The following is a 13,396-nucleotide window of genomic DNA, read 5'->3' on the forward strand; positions in this document are numbered from 1 at the left end:
GTGGTCTGGGGTCAAGTGAATGGTGCTGACCAAATGCGCATTTTACAGACAAACACTGAGACCCTGAGCGTTTGTGTGACTGGCTGAGGCCACAGCATCCGTGAGCGGAGGAGCTGTGTGTGACCGCACAGAACATTCCTGCCACACAACTCGCTCTCTTCCGTGTACTAATCACATCTCCACGGTGCTTTCTACACACACCTGTTAGGTAGGTTGGAACAGTGTTTGGCCAGTGGTCTTTATAAGTGGTGATGAGAAGCTGTTCTCAGCAGCTGTGCTCAGAGCATCTCTTTAGTCCTCAACTTCCTTTGACGGAAGCATCGTGCCTCTTTTTCAGAAGGAGACCACCACTTATTACATTTCACAGGTGGCTCTTTATTCCTAGTCTGACCCTGTGCCTGCCTGTTTTTTCTCGTCTTCGTTCCAAGTTTCACATTAGTGAAGCAGTATGTATAGTTGGCTTTTGTAGTCTTTGGATGTACACTTGAGTGACTAATATTGGTTTTTAAATGAATTTCTGTTGCTTGATATTAATCCCTTCTCCCTTTTTGGCCCACTGTGTCATGGTGCTGCCAAACACAATCTTTGAGAACTCTGTTGACACGGTGGGAGTGTTTCAAGGCTGCTTGAGGAGCACCTTCTACTACACACTGCACTAATTAGAAATAAATCTTGAGTTTCAGCATGTTTCAGCCATCTTTACAGGACTCAGTGCAATTTCCATTCTACTGCTGTGCAACAGGGGCCGGGCAAACTGTTTCTCCTTTTTGGCTAGGGCAAACCAGTTCACAATTGAGAAGCAGGTGAGGGTCTTTGCTGGGTGTGCAGAGTGACCAGCACGGATAGATTTCCTCACCCTGATCCATGACAGCAGTGATCGGTACCCTGACTGAGTTTGGAAAAGCAATCCCAGGGTCAGCAGATGGCTGGAGGCCTGTGGCATAGGGAGGATGAGGATGGAAGCAAGCCAAGATAGTAGGCAGAAGCAAAATTGGCCAAGAAACAGCAACCCAGAGAGCCAAAGACTGCATACAGCACAGAGGAGGTCAGTCTGAGAACCAAAGTTGATTAAGAGCCAAGGGAAGATAAGGTGCAAGAATAAAGGTTCAGATGAGCTCCTTTAAGAGAGTTCCCTGGGCAAGAGTTGTTTGCCAGCTTCTTCTTTGGGAGGACCCTGGCTCACATTATAGGCGCAACTCTCCAATGTTGGTGCCTGAAGGGTACAATGACAACATTAAATATCAGGCATGATCCAAGTGGGCTAACTCTGATGGAGTCTCAGTTGTAGCCTGGGAGTAGCAGGCAATGTCTGAGTCTTCACTGGGAGGGGGCAAAGCATAGCCTTGAAAAGTGTGTGTGAGGAGATGGGTAATGGGTGAGCCCCCAAAGTCAACCTGACATCTTCACACTTTCCCCCATATCCAGCTGGTCTTGCCCCTGTTGAAACTGTAGGACACACCCTTTGTAATAAGCCAAGGCAAAGGTGTGGAAGAACTGATGCAAAAGGTATGTTCAGGTGGCAAGGGGCCAGCCTCCTATACATCAAAAGTGAGGGTTCTATAGGTCAGCATGAGGGGATCTATCCATGCTGGTCACTCTGCACACCCAGCAAAGACCCTCACCTGCTTCTCAATTGTAAACTGGTCTGCCCTAGCCAAAAGGTAAACAATTTGCCTGGCCCTTGTTTGCATGCTTTGCAGTCTTTCAGCCACTAACAAGTTGGAAGGGGATTTGATCAATGAGTTCACCTTGATAGACTCATAGTTAATCATTTGAAAGAATGATCATTTTGGATGGACTGATAGCTTCTCGTGCCTTCAAATCACACCAAGTCAGGAAGTGGTTTCTTTGTCTTTCGGATTAGTTCTGTGTCTGTAGGAGAGTTATTTAAATTGACTATTGGGGTGTACAGCTCTCTCCCTCCCCATCCAGCTTTTCACTACCTGGGACCAGTTTTATTTTCCTTTAATAATAACTATTTCATTCTTTTTGAAGAAACAATTCATAATTTTCTTTTTTTGTTCTTTTTTTTTTTTTTTTTGAGACAGAGTCACGCTCTGTCACCCAGGCTGGAGTGCAGTGGCCGGATCTCGGCTCACTGCAAGCTCCGCCTCCTGGGCTCCCGCCATTCTCCTGCCTCAGCCTCCCGAGTAGCTGGGACTACAGGCGCCGCCACCTCGCCCGGCTAGTGTTTTTGTATTTTTTTTTTAGTAGAGACGGGGTTTCACCGGGTTAGCCAGGATGGTCTCGATCTCCTGACCTCGTGATCCGCCCGTCTCGGCCTCCCAAAGTGCTGGGATTACAGGCTTGAGCCACCACGCCCTGCCAACAATTCATAATTTTCATGAAAATTTAAGCAATGCAGAAAATCTAAAGAAGAAAGGGAAAAAAAATCCCTGACCTCAGGTGATCTGCCTGCCTCAGCCTCCCAAAGTGCTAGGATGGCAGGCATGAGCCACTGTGCCTGGCCTAGATATCCTCCTGCGGTTAATAAAAATGATTGGGAAAACAGGACGTGGTAGAAATCATTGGCTATTTTACAATACGTTTCAGTGTTAGATAGGCTAGATTCACTCCTATTGTGAAGAGTGGGACCCTTGAGTACTTCTATTCTTCCTGACACTTGTCTTATGCTTTATTATGATTCTTCTTAGTAAGTTTCATAGCACGTTTATTTCATTTATAGCCACAGGTTGTTTAGCCTTAGTTGTACTTGTAAGTGATGCCTTACCGTTTATTCTTTTACTGTGGCTGTTCTATTCCTTGTTTCTTTATTTTGATTTATCACTTGTTTGGCTGGATTTCATTCTTAAATGCTTGAAAGGAAAACTTGGCTGGATCTCAAATTCCTGCATCACTTTCCCTTAGAACCTTGTAAACTTTGCTGGCCTATCTTCTGGCATGAAATGTTAGTCCTCAGTTTCTCCATGTAGCCCCTGGTGAGCTTCGTGTCGTCAATACATAGTTTTGCAGAAAGGACTCAAGGGTGCTGTATTTCCTGAGTTCTTTCATGTTCAGGACTTCTGACCTTTTGTCTTTGTACTTGAACGACATCTTGGTTGGGTGTGACATGCTTAGATCAGAGTTTCTTTCCCCTATAACGTTGCTCCAATGTATTTTGGCCGCGAAGATTGTTATGGGCAAGTCTCAGGCCAGCCAACTAGGCCCCAGGAGTTGCTCTGTTTGGATGACTGAAGAATTCTTGATTTTTCCCTTGAAGGTTATAACAAGCAGGATAAGCCTTTAGAGTCATCACTTTAAAATCTATTTTCTGGAAAATGCACCTCTATGATCTGGAAGGCTCTCCTTCCTTCATTTCAGAAAAATGTCTTTCCTGATATGTCTTTGTATACTTTTAGGTTTTTTTTTTTGCTGGCATTTTCTTGTTTTAAGGACATTAGCTTTATATCTATTATGTTCTCTTTGTTATAAGGAATTAATCTTTTTCCTTTGTATTCACTCTGATTATTTTAAGCTATTCTTTTATGTTAGTACTTTAGTTTTTTTTTTTTTTTTTTTTTTTTTTTTTTTTTTTTTTTTTTTTTTTTTTTGTGACAGAGTCTCACTCTGTCACCCAGACTGGAGTGCAGTGGCATGATTTTGGCTCACTGTAACCTATGCCTCCCGGGTTCAAGCGATTATTCTGTCAGCCTCCCGAGTAGCTAAGATTGCAGGCATGCGCCACCGTGCCTAGCTAATTTTTGTATTTTTAGTAGAGATAGGTTTCACCGTGTTGGCCAGGCTGGTCTCGAACTCCTGACCTCAAGTGATCCACCCACTTTGGCCTCCCAAAGTGCTGGGATTACAGGCGTGAGCCACTATGCCTGGCCAGTAATTGACTTCTGACCTTAACTATATATTTTGTTTCTTGCTGTTTCCAATCTATTTACTGGTTCTGTGATGGTATTATTTCAATGCTCAACTTATTTCCTCAGCTCTACAGTTCACCTCAATCTGTGTTTTTCCTCAATCTGTGTTTTTGCCTCTTGTTTTATGGAGTTCTCGTTAACATTAGATTGGTCATTTTATGTGCAGAGAGGATTATTTATGGGTTATTTGGCTTAATTTAACTTTACCTGATTAAACTTACAAATCTCTTTTTTTTTTTTTTTTTGAGACAGAGTCTCACTCTGTTGCCCAGGCTGGAGTGCAGTGGTGCAATCTCGGCTCACTGCAACCTCCGCCTCCTGGGTTCAAGTGATTCTCTGCCTCAGCCTCCTGAGTAGCGGGGACTACAGGCGCCTGCCACCACACCTGGCTAATTTTTTTTTTTTTTTTTTTTTTGTATTTTTTAGTAGAGACGGAGTTTCACCATATTGGCCAGGCTGGTCTCGAACTTTTGACCTCAGGTGATTCACCTGCCTCAGCCACCCAAAGTGCTGGGATCCACCACATCCAGCCACAAATCTTAAAATCTAATTTTAAGAGTTCAGGTTTAACACACAACTCTTACTGTTTTACAAATACAAATTTGATACAAATAATCTTATGTTTGAATTACTTTGCCTCCGTATTCATTTTCTCAAGTTCTGTGTTCTTACACATTTCCACATCCTACAAAGACGAGTAATTTTACCTTCTCAACTTGACAAAGGTTTCTTGGGCCAAAAATTCCAGGCATCAGTGCAGTTGCTTATCAACTAGGGATCTGAGCCAAGGATTCAGGAACCAGAGGCTACACGCTTGCAGAATTATTGCACCGTGTAAAGATACCAGGAGCAGTTGTGCCGATTGCGCCGTACACAACGCTATCTGCAACAGGGCATTGCGGGAGCTAAAGTCCAGCCTGCACTTTTGCCAAGACACAACTGGAAAAAGGACACTCGTATGAGCTGCTCTGCTCAGAGGGCTTGCCTTTATCTAACTGGTACAGCCAGAAAAGCATCTTTTTATTCATCAGCATACTCTCCCAGAGCTATGCCTGTTTCTAAATTGTACAAAAACGCGTCCTATTGGTCAAGTGCTAATGGTGACTCCAAGCCATGGATGAATGTGCTGAACCTTTCTGATAATCGGTGATGGCTTTTAGGGCAGCAGCAAAGCCCCAACCCTCACTTTGAGGGAGATTTCATTTCACAGGCTGGTGCATCATATGCTCAGTGTTCGTGTTTCCAGTCCTGCTCTGCGGCAGGAGGTAATCCTGACTGGGAGAGATGGAATCCTGTGCCCCGCTCCTGCTGCTGCCAATTTATTTTGTGACATGATAGAGTCGATTAACCTCCTGACTGCCTTGTTGGACTTGGAATTATTTTATACTTCTCTTGATTAAATCTCAGCCTCACTATAGTCATTTATTAACGTGTGTTTTCAAAATTCTATCGTCTAAAACACTTAGAGATCGTCTTCTTTTTCTCAAAGTGTATTCAAATTTCTTCCATGTCCTAAGTTAGGTCTTCTTAATTGGGTTCTTTGTCATCATGTAATGCTTCTTGTTTCCTTTCTTTCTCTCTTTTTTCTCTTTTCTTTTTACTTCTTTCTCTTTTTTCTTCTCATAATTTTGTTGTTGCAGATTTGCATACCAGCCAAGAGAAGGTTTTTTTTTTTCTTAATTAATAAAATGTATTTTCGTGGCCAGGCATGGTGGCTCATGCCTGTAATCCCAGCACTTTGGGAGACCGAGGCAGGTGGATCACTTGAGGCCAGGCGTTCGAGACCAGCCTGGCCAATATAGTGAAACCCTATCTCTACTATAACTATTAAAAAAAAAAAAAAAAAAAAAAAAGCCGAGCATGGTGGCGCACGTCTATAGTCCCAGCTACTTGGGAGGCTGAGGCAGGAGAATCGCTTGAATCTGAGAGGTGGAGTTGCAATGAACTGAGATCATACCACTGCACTCCAGCCTGGGTTGACAGAGCAAGACTGTCTCAAAAAATAAAAATTAAAAAAATGTATTTTACATTTTGAGCAGTTTCAAGTTTATAAAAAAAATTGAGCAGAAAGTACAGAGTTCTCATACACCCCCTCACAATCTGCCCTTCCACCAATGTCTCCTATTTTTAACATCTTGCATTAGTATGCTACATTTGTTACATTGATGAACCAGTATTGATACATTATTATTAACTAAATCCATCTTTTACACTAGGGTTCACTCTTGTGGTATAGGTCCTGTGGGCTTGGAGAAATGTGTGCTATGTGTCCACCGTTACAGTGTCATACAGAATAGTCTCACCGCCATACAATCTTCTGTGTTTCACCTATTCATCACAGGAAACTTTTTTCATCTAGTTTTGGTGGCCCAGTTAATTATAACAGATGTTCACTGAAGGCCTACTTGTAGCATGAATTGTAAGTAAGTCCTGACACCTGAGAATTAATAATGACCTCCAAATATCAGCCATTCTGCACTACGCTGCAGACAAGAGGTAGGCAGACCTGCATGGATGGAGGGATTGACCTTGGGATGAAAAGTGTGAGTCACTGTCATGGTCTCCTGAAACTGTACATACATTCTAAGATGCTGGCAAAACCAAGCTGACAGAAATGAAACTGATCTATGATACATCTCCTGAGTAGAATTTTTAGTAAAATATGTTTAAAAATATTTAACTGAAAAGGAATGGTTCATGCAATTTACCTGCCCTTATTTATTGACATGATGGGAAGTTTGTTAAAAATCTGCTAGAAATGTCATCGTAAACGTCTGATGGGGAAGAAAATCCACCATTTTTCATGATTCTAATAACACTGTTCTTAAGACCTAAGAATTGAAGATAGAATTTTGACATCACTGGTAATATTCCGCAAAAACAGATGGGAAGTGCCGAAAGTTTGGAAATGTGAAAATATGACCTCACCCTCCAAAACAGGGGAGAGAAGTAGATGGCAAAACTCTACAGCAGATTACTAATGAGTCAGGTTATGAGTATTTCTTTAATAAGGGCTGTAATGGTTCCACGCTGTAGCATAGATGTGGAACAGTGGGGAGTTTTGAGTGTTCTATTTGGGGAGGTTTCTTGGCATTCTGAAACATCGCAAAAGGAAGTGTATCCTTGCTCTCCAAGCCTTTGGAAGCATCTCTTAAGTTGATCCTGTGTTACATGGCCTCCAAGGCCACAGTACAAGTAGGGTTTCTGCTGTCCAATTAGCTGTAAAGTCAGACAAACCTGGTTTTGAATCCTGGCTGTGTCAGTTATTGGTTGAATTACCAAGGACAAGTTATTTAGCGTGTCTAACCCAGGTTCTCCATCGGTAAAATGGGGGTATCAATGGTTCCTATCTGTTAAGGTTGTAATGAGGACTGAGCATGAACTCACAGCACTTAGCGTGATGCACAGCACAAGATGTATCCTAAGCGAGTAGGAGCTGCGAGGGGTGTGCCAGACTGCATTTGCGAAAGCTCTGTGTGGCCATGCCCTATACGCCTCTTCAGCTGGAGAGTCTTCATGCTTGAAAAGCAGATCCTGCCAGCTATCTTGTAGGGAGAATTCCTGAGTCAACTGAATGTTGGACTAGATGATCCACAAAACTCTTCCAGTTCAGAGTCTGTTTTTCTTTTCCTTTTATAAGACCACAGTTTAGGCCGGGCGCGGTGGCTCAAGCCTATAATCCCAGCACTCGGGGAGGCTGAAACGGGCGGATCACGAGGTAAGGAGATGGAGACCATCCTGGCTAACACGGTGAAACCCCGTCTCTACTAAAAAATACAGAAAACGAGCCGGGCGAGGTGGCGGGCGCCTGTAGTCCCAGCTACTCGGGAGGCTGAGGCAGGAGAATGGCGTAAACCCGGGAGGCGGAGCTTGCAGTGAGCTGAGATCCGGCCACTGCACTCCAGCCTGGGCCACAGAGCGAGACTCTGTCTCAAAAAAAAAAAAAGACCACAGTTTCCAGGCAAAGCTGAAATGGTGCTGGGTCACAGAAGGACCTCTCCTTTTTCACTCATTTGGAAAACTTGTGGTGCTGTGACAGCCTCTTGTCTCGTTACCAGGTTTCTACACCAGGGGGTGAATCATTTTTTGGGAAATATCCCTGACATCCCTGATTGAAAATAGCATCTGGCTGCCTCTTGTGGAAATGGAAATGGAGACTGGTTACCTGAGTCCCAGAGGTATCATGCACGTGAGAAGGATGGGGCAGAGACGACTGGACACCTGGGTCTCTAAATCATCACAGGCAGAGCAAGAACAAGGCAGACAGAACTGAACACCTGGAGCCCAACGTACGACATCCAGGAGAAGGACAGGGCAGAAAGGATGGGAGGCGTGGGTCCGAAAGGCATCACATGCGGTTGAAGGACTGGGTCAGAGGGACAAGTTCTGTCCCGCCGCGCATCTCTGGAAGTAGGGTCTGATGAAGGCAGCTTCATTGTGGTCTTCCTTACATCTGTGGCTTCCTTCCCCACCTCACCTTTTATTCTCTTCTGAGTGACCCAGCATGTTGTGTAATGATAAATGTTCACGAGGCTGCCCCTAGAGGGACATAGCATTATCTGTTGCTGCCTTCATTTGTGTGTTTGTGCATCCAGCATTTTTTATTCATCCAACATTTTTTGTTCATCCAAAAAATGTTGGATGAACGAATATGCAAATGAAAGCAGCAAAGGATAACGATTACATCCATCAACTCACCGCTGTAGTCACAGTAAAGGGAAATGCTCAGAGATAGATGACTGCGGACTACAATGGTCATCACGAGCAAAGATGCCCCAAATGGTGTCTGCCAGCAGGTTTGAAGCAATGAATATTTGAGGTCTCAATACCCAGGGGACAGTGGGGGCTGCAGGAGTGGGGCCAGCAGGTACCAGGAAGTTTTTCTGTTGTAGTTTCCTCACTTGGAAAATCCAATTGCCTCCATCGCCATGTTCCTAATTGGGGAAGAAATTGTGTCTAATAAAAGATACTGAATCCTTTAGTTTTGAGAAACTAAGGACTTCCCAGGGTTTGAGAGAAGGGGGAGATGGCATCATCAGGAATGCAGTCGCACTGCAAGGAGGCATGTAGCTGTGGCTCTTATTTATTTTACCACACATGTTTACAAATGTAGATTTTTAGACAGAACAACCATTTCAGCATTTTAAGGCAGTGCTTGCTAGGTCTCTGCTTAGAAAGAATACTTTGCCCTCAAACCCCATTTTCAACCCCAATTCCAAAAGCAACAGAGATGAGAGAAATTTCAGATTTAAAGATTCTTAAGTGCCTGAGCTTGCCATTGCAACATGCTTGAGAACATTGTAGCTCAGTGTCAGGAATTCTGGAAGAGGTCACAACTAAGGAAGGAAAAAATCAAAAGCAGCAGCATGAAGTGAGCTGAATATGGGAATCCTGCCAATCTATATCTGTCCAAAGACATAAAACTGAAACAAATCGGTACATTTGCTTAGTAATGAAATGCATGCTGCTTCTAACGCTTGCTGTCTTCTCTGGGACACTTAGGAATTCTGAACTTGTGTGTTCATTCGTGGGTTTATTACTCAAGAGCATGTCGCTTCTGTGGCCCGTGTGGCGCTTCCTGTGGTTCCACGTGTATTTTCTAATCTGGCCGTCCGCAGAGATCAGAGAGAGGGCTTGAGTTTTCCTGCGTCCCTCCCTCCCTCCGGCACCCTCCGCCTCACTGCGTCCTCTCTGAGCCTCTGCACTGAGAATGTTTTATCTAAAACTGAGCTTCAATTTGAAGTCTGCCTAAAATCTGATCTTCACATTCACCTCCTTCTGGAACCAAAAGAGGTAAATTCAGCATTTTTATTTCACTGAGCATGGTAACTTTCTTACACACTGCTTTTTAGAAGAGCAAAAATAAAACATGAGGGGCATGACTAGTGTCCCCAACTTCTCTCTCTCTCCTCCAGGAAATATTTGTTAGAGATTGACTGTTTATTGGTCACGGAGCTGGTACAATGGGCATAATTTGAAGGAGGCCATCAAGGAGGATTTAAAACAATATCAGGTGACCATCCTCCTCACCAGGGCTGGTTTTAGGGTTTGCAGGGCTGTGGGCAAATATTTTTTGTAAGGCTTCTGTCTACACAATTTGATTGTAAAATATGTTACAAAATTCATGGGTCCGTGTGGGGTATAGTGATTTATCAATGGGGGTTTGCGATAGTGAGTGGAGAAGAGGAACCTCTGTATTTTTCTATCATCCAGCCAGTGCACATGGCGTCCGTGGTGTCTGGGCACCATCTCTTCTTTTCCTTTATTATCAAGGGCAGCATTCCTGGTCAAGGTCACATCTCGAGGAAGAAAAGGTAGCAACGCTGTGCTGTCATCACTCACTGCCATGACTGTCAGGGACCCGTTTGTACTGAAACAGTGTAGACCTGGGACCGTTCATGCACCACTGGTCACATCATTTGTGAGGCTGCAGTGTCCACCACGACCGGGCGTGGCTTCTGCTGACTCTCGAAGTGGTTTATGTGCTTTGCTGACCTGGACCGCCAATGCCAGGATTACCCAGATGATTCAGGAAAAGGCAAATGAAGATTCATTTTCTGGTCATGTGGTATTCTGAGTTATGTAGCGTGAATGTAGAATAACCTATCGTCCAAGGCATCATCCCTTGACTTCTTTTTTTCTGAGACACAGTCTCCCTCTGTCACCCAGGCTGGAGTGCAATGGTGCGATCTCAGCTCATGGCAACCTCCATCTCCTGGGTTCAAGCGATTTTCCTGCCTCTGCCTCCTGAGTAGCTAGGATTACAGGTGCGTGCCACCACGCCTGGCTAATTTTTTTTTTATTTTTAGTAAAGACAGTGTTTCACCAGGTTAGTCAGGCTGGTCTCGAACCCCTAACCTCGTGATCCACCCGCCTCAGCCTCCCAAAGTGCTGGGAGTACAGGCGTGAGCCATTGCACCCAGCCATCCCTTGACTTCTTTAGGCTGACATCACTGCATGCCTGTAATGAATGGGGTCTTTTTGCCCATGGACAGCATCTGTCTTCCACACCGCACCAGCAGGAGGCCAGGTGAGAGGGCTGAAGCAGAGCAAGGACAGGGAACCCATCCATACAAGATGGCCCGTCCCTGCCAGTCGTGGCTTCAGAATGACCCAACAGAGCAGCGTGGCCACATTGATGGGAAGTTTCATCAGGCAAAATGGATCTGGCCACCTTCAAAGGATGGCAAGACACATGCAGAGTCTGTGGAGGGCGGCTGGTCAGTGGGAGCTGTGCACCGTGAGGGACACATGTTGGCACCTACAGCACCATCCAGTGCTATAAGCTAGAGGGCACCACAGCCGGAACACAGTGGGAGGAGCCCATGTGTGGAATTGCCCACAGGCTGAGACTCGAGGACCATGGTCACCTTAACCAGGCTGTCAGCACCACTCTGATGGCCAGATCCCAAAGGATCTCCTGTGGCAGTGAGTGGGAGTGATGGCCATGCCGGGCTGCCCCCTGGAGCCAGAGCCCACCCACGATCCACATGACTCCACAGGCACAGGTCCCTCAGCTGCTCTGGGCATCTGCAAGGAGTGGAGCAGTGCATGGGGCCAAAGCACAGGCCCCTTCAAGAGGGGAGCCCTGGGCAGGGGACTCTTGCTGGGCAAAAGGGCCTTCATGAAGCCCTCCCCAGCTTCCCTTTGGCTAGGTACAATGACACCTTCCTATAAGTTTCCACAGTGCTTGGCTCATCTCAGTATACTTCTGTTTCAGATTACAGTTTAATATTTGCAAGTGTATCTTCTCTGACAGACTGTAAGCTATATAAGGTAAGGGATGGCCTTTTAGTTATTTCTGTACCCCTCACAGTGCCTAATTCAGAGCTTTGAACTGAGAAACAAAAATGAAATCCTAAGCCCTCCAACAAACTGAATAGACCCCCACTTGGCCAAGGGGACCTCAGAGAACCCTTAAAAACTGAGTTCTGGCCATGATGGGATGGGAGCTCGGACAGGTTTCACTATCCTCCCTCGCTTGCTGGCCTCATGGGGTTTTCTTCACTGGGGGCTGAACAGAAACCAGCCCTTTGGAAAGACTACTCCCCCCCGGTATCAACCAGCCGCCTGACGGTGCCCATCCCTTTTGCAGTTTCAAAACAACTGACCAGCATTCCTTCCTGATAAGACTACCACTGACCACAGAGTGGTTCTGGCCAGTCTACAGAGGATGCACAGAGAGGTTTTTTTTTTTTCTTTTTTCCTTTGTTTCACCTTTTGACATCATAGGGCTAAAGTCTCCACCCTCATGTCATGCTAATGCCACTGTTTTTGGACCTGGGTCTCCAAGGAGAGGCATGAAGCTCAGTTGTGCATGTGCGTGTTTCTCCTCCTAGAGGTTGTTATGTATGTATACTCGGCCACCCCACTCCTTATACATTCTTGTTCCCTTTGCCCCTTTCTATGAATATGTTTCTGGCTTCTGGCCAGAGGCTACGATTTCCAGCCTATCAGAATGGCCACCAGCAGGCTTCCGTTTATGAGACATGAGGCTCTCCTTTTCAGATGTATGAACCTCCTCATTCTTCAGTTGACAAAACCTTGCAACCTCTGTGTGTCGAAGTAACATAAAGTAAATGAAAAGGACATTTTCCACAACAAATTACTATCTTAATCAGAGTCTTCCAGAGAAACAGAGCCAATGGTGTCTATAAAATCAGTAATTGGCTCCTGTGATTATGGAGGCTGAGAAGTCCCACAGTCTGTTGTATATAAGCAGGAGGCTGAGGAAACCCAGTGGTAATTCAACAGGAGCCAAAGGCTGCAGACCCAGGAGAGCTGACGGTGTAAATAACAGTTGAGGGCTGGAAAGATTAGAAATTTCAGCCCCAGAAGTTAGGCAAGAAGGAAAAGGGAAAGGTTCTTCCTTCCTCTGCCTTTGGTTCTATTCAGGCTGTCAAGGGATTGAATGAGGCCCACACACACTGGGGAGGGCCATCTGCTTCAGATGCTAATCCCCTGGAAACACCCTCACAGAAGTCACAGGTAATCTGGACACCCCACGGTGCAGTCCAGGTGACACAAAACACAGTGAGTCAGGGGGCCTCAGCAAGGGAGACAGGCTTGTGACCCAGGAGGAGGTTAGGAGGCTTCTCTTCTCCAGCCCTGTTCTGCCTTCTTTGCCATCAAGGACGTTTCTGGGGCACCCAGTGTCTCTTTTTGCCACATCGTTTACTGTGTTTGAGCCTCCTCTTGCCAACCTCCCTGACTGCTTCCTCATATCATTTTTTTGCGGAATATATTGTTCATGGCCATTATTATTATCTTAGAGGGAAATTAAATCATATGTTACCTCTCATTGTGTTTACATTTCAGACTTTATGTGTACTTCTGGAGTGAAAAGCTCTTCACTCGTTAAAAGCATTTGGGGCTTTCATTGCACATTACAAAAGAGCACGGGGTTGGGAGCTGGAAAACCTACAAAAGGTGGACACTACGTAGAACACTTTTAGGATTTCTTCCATCCTGAGATTCTGCAATTTTTTTTTTTTTTTTTTTTTTTTTTTTTTTTTTTTTTTTTTTTT

This window comes from Rhinopithecus bieti, unplaced genomic scaffold, assembly GCF_001698545.2.
Source record: "Rhinopithecus bieti isolate Rb0 unplaced genomic scaffold, ASM169854v2 scaffold_4654, whole genome shotgun sequence".
Taxonomy (NCBI): domain Eukaryota; kingdom Metazoa; phylum Chordata; class Mammalia; order Primates; family Cercopithecidae; genus Rhinopithecus; species Rhinopithecus bieti.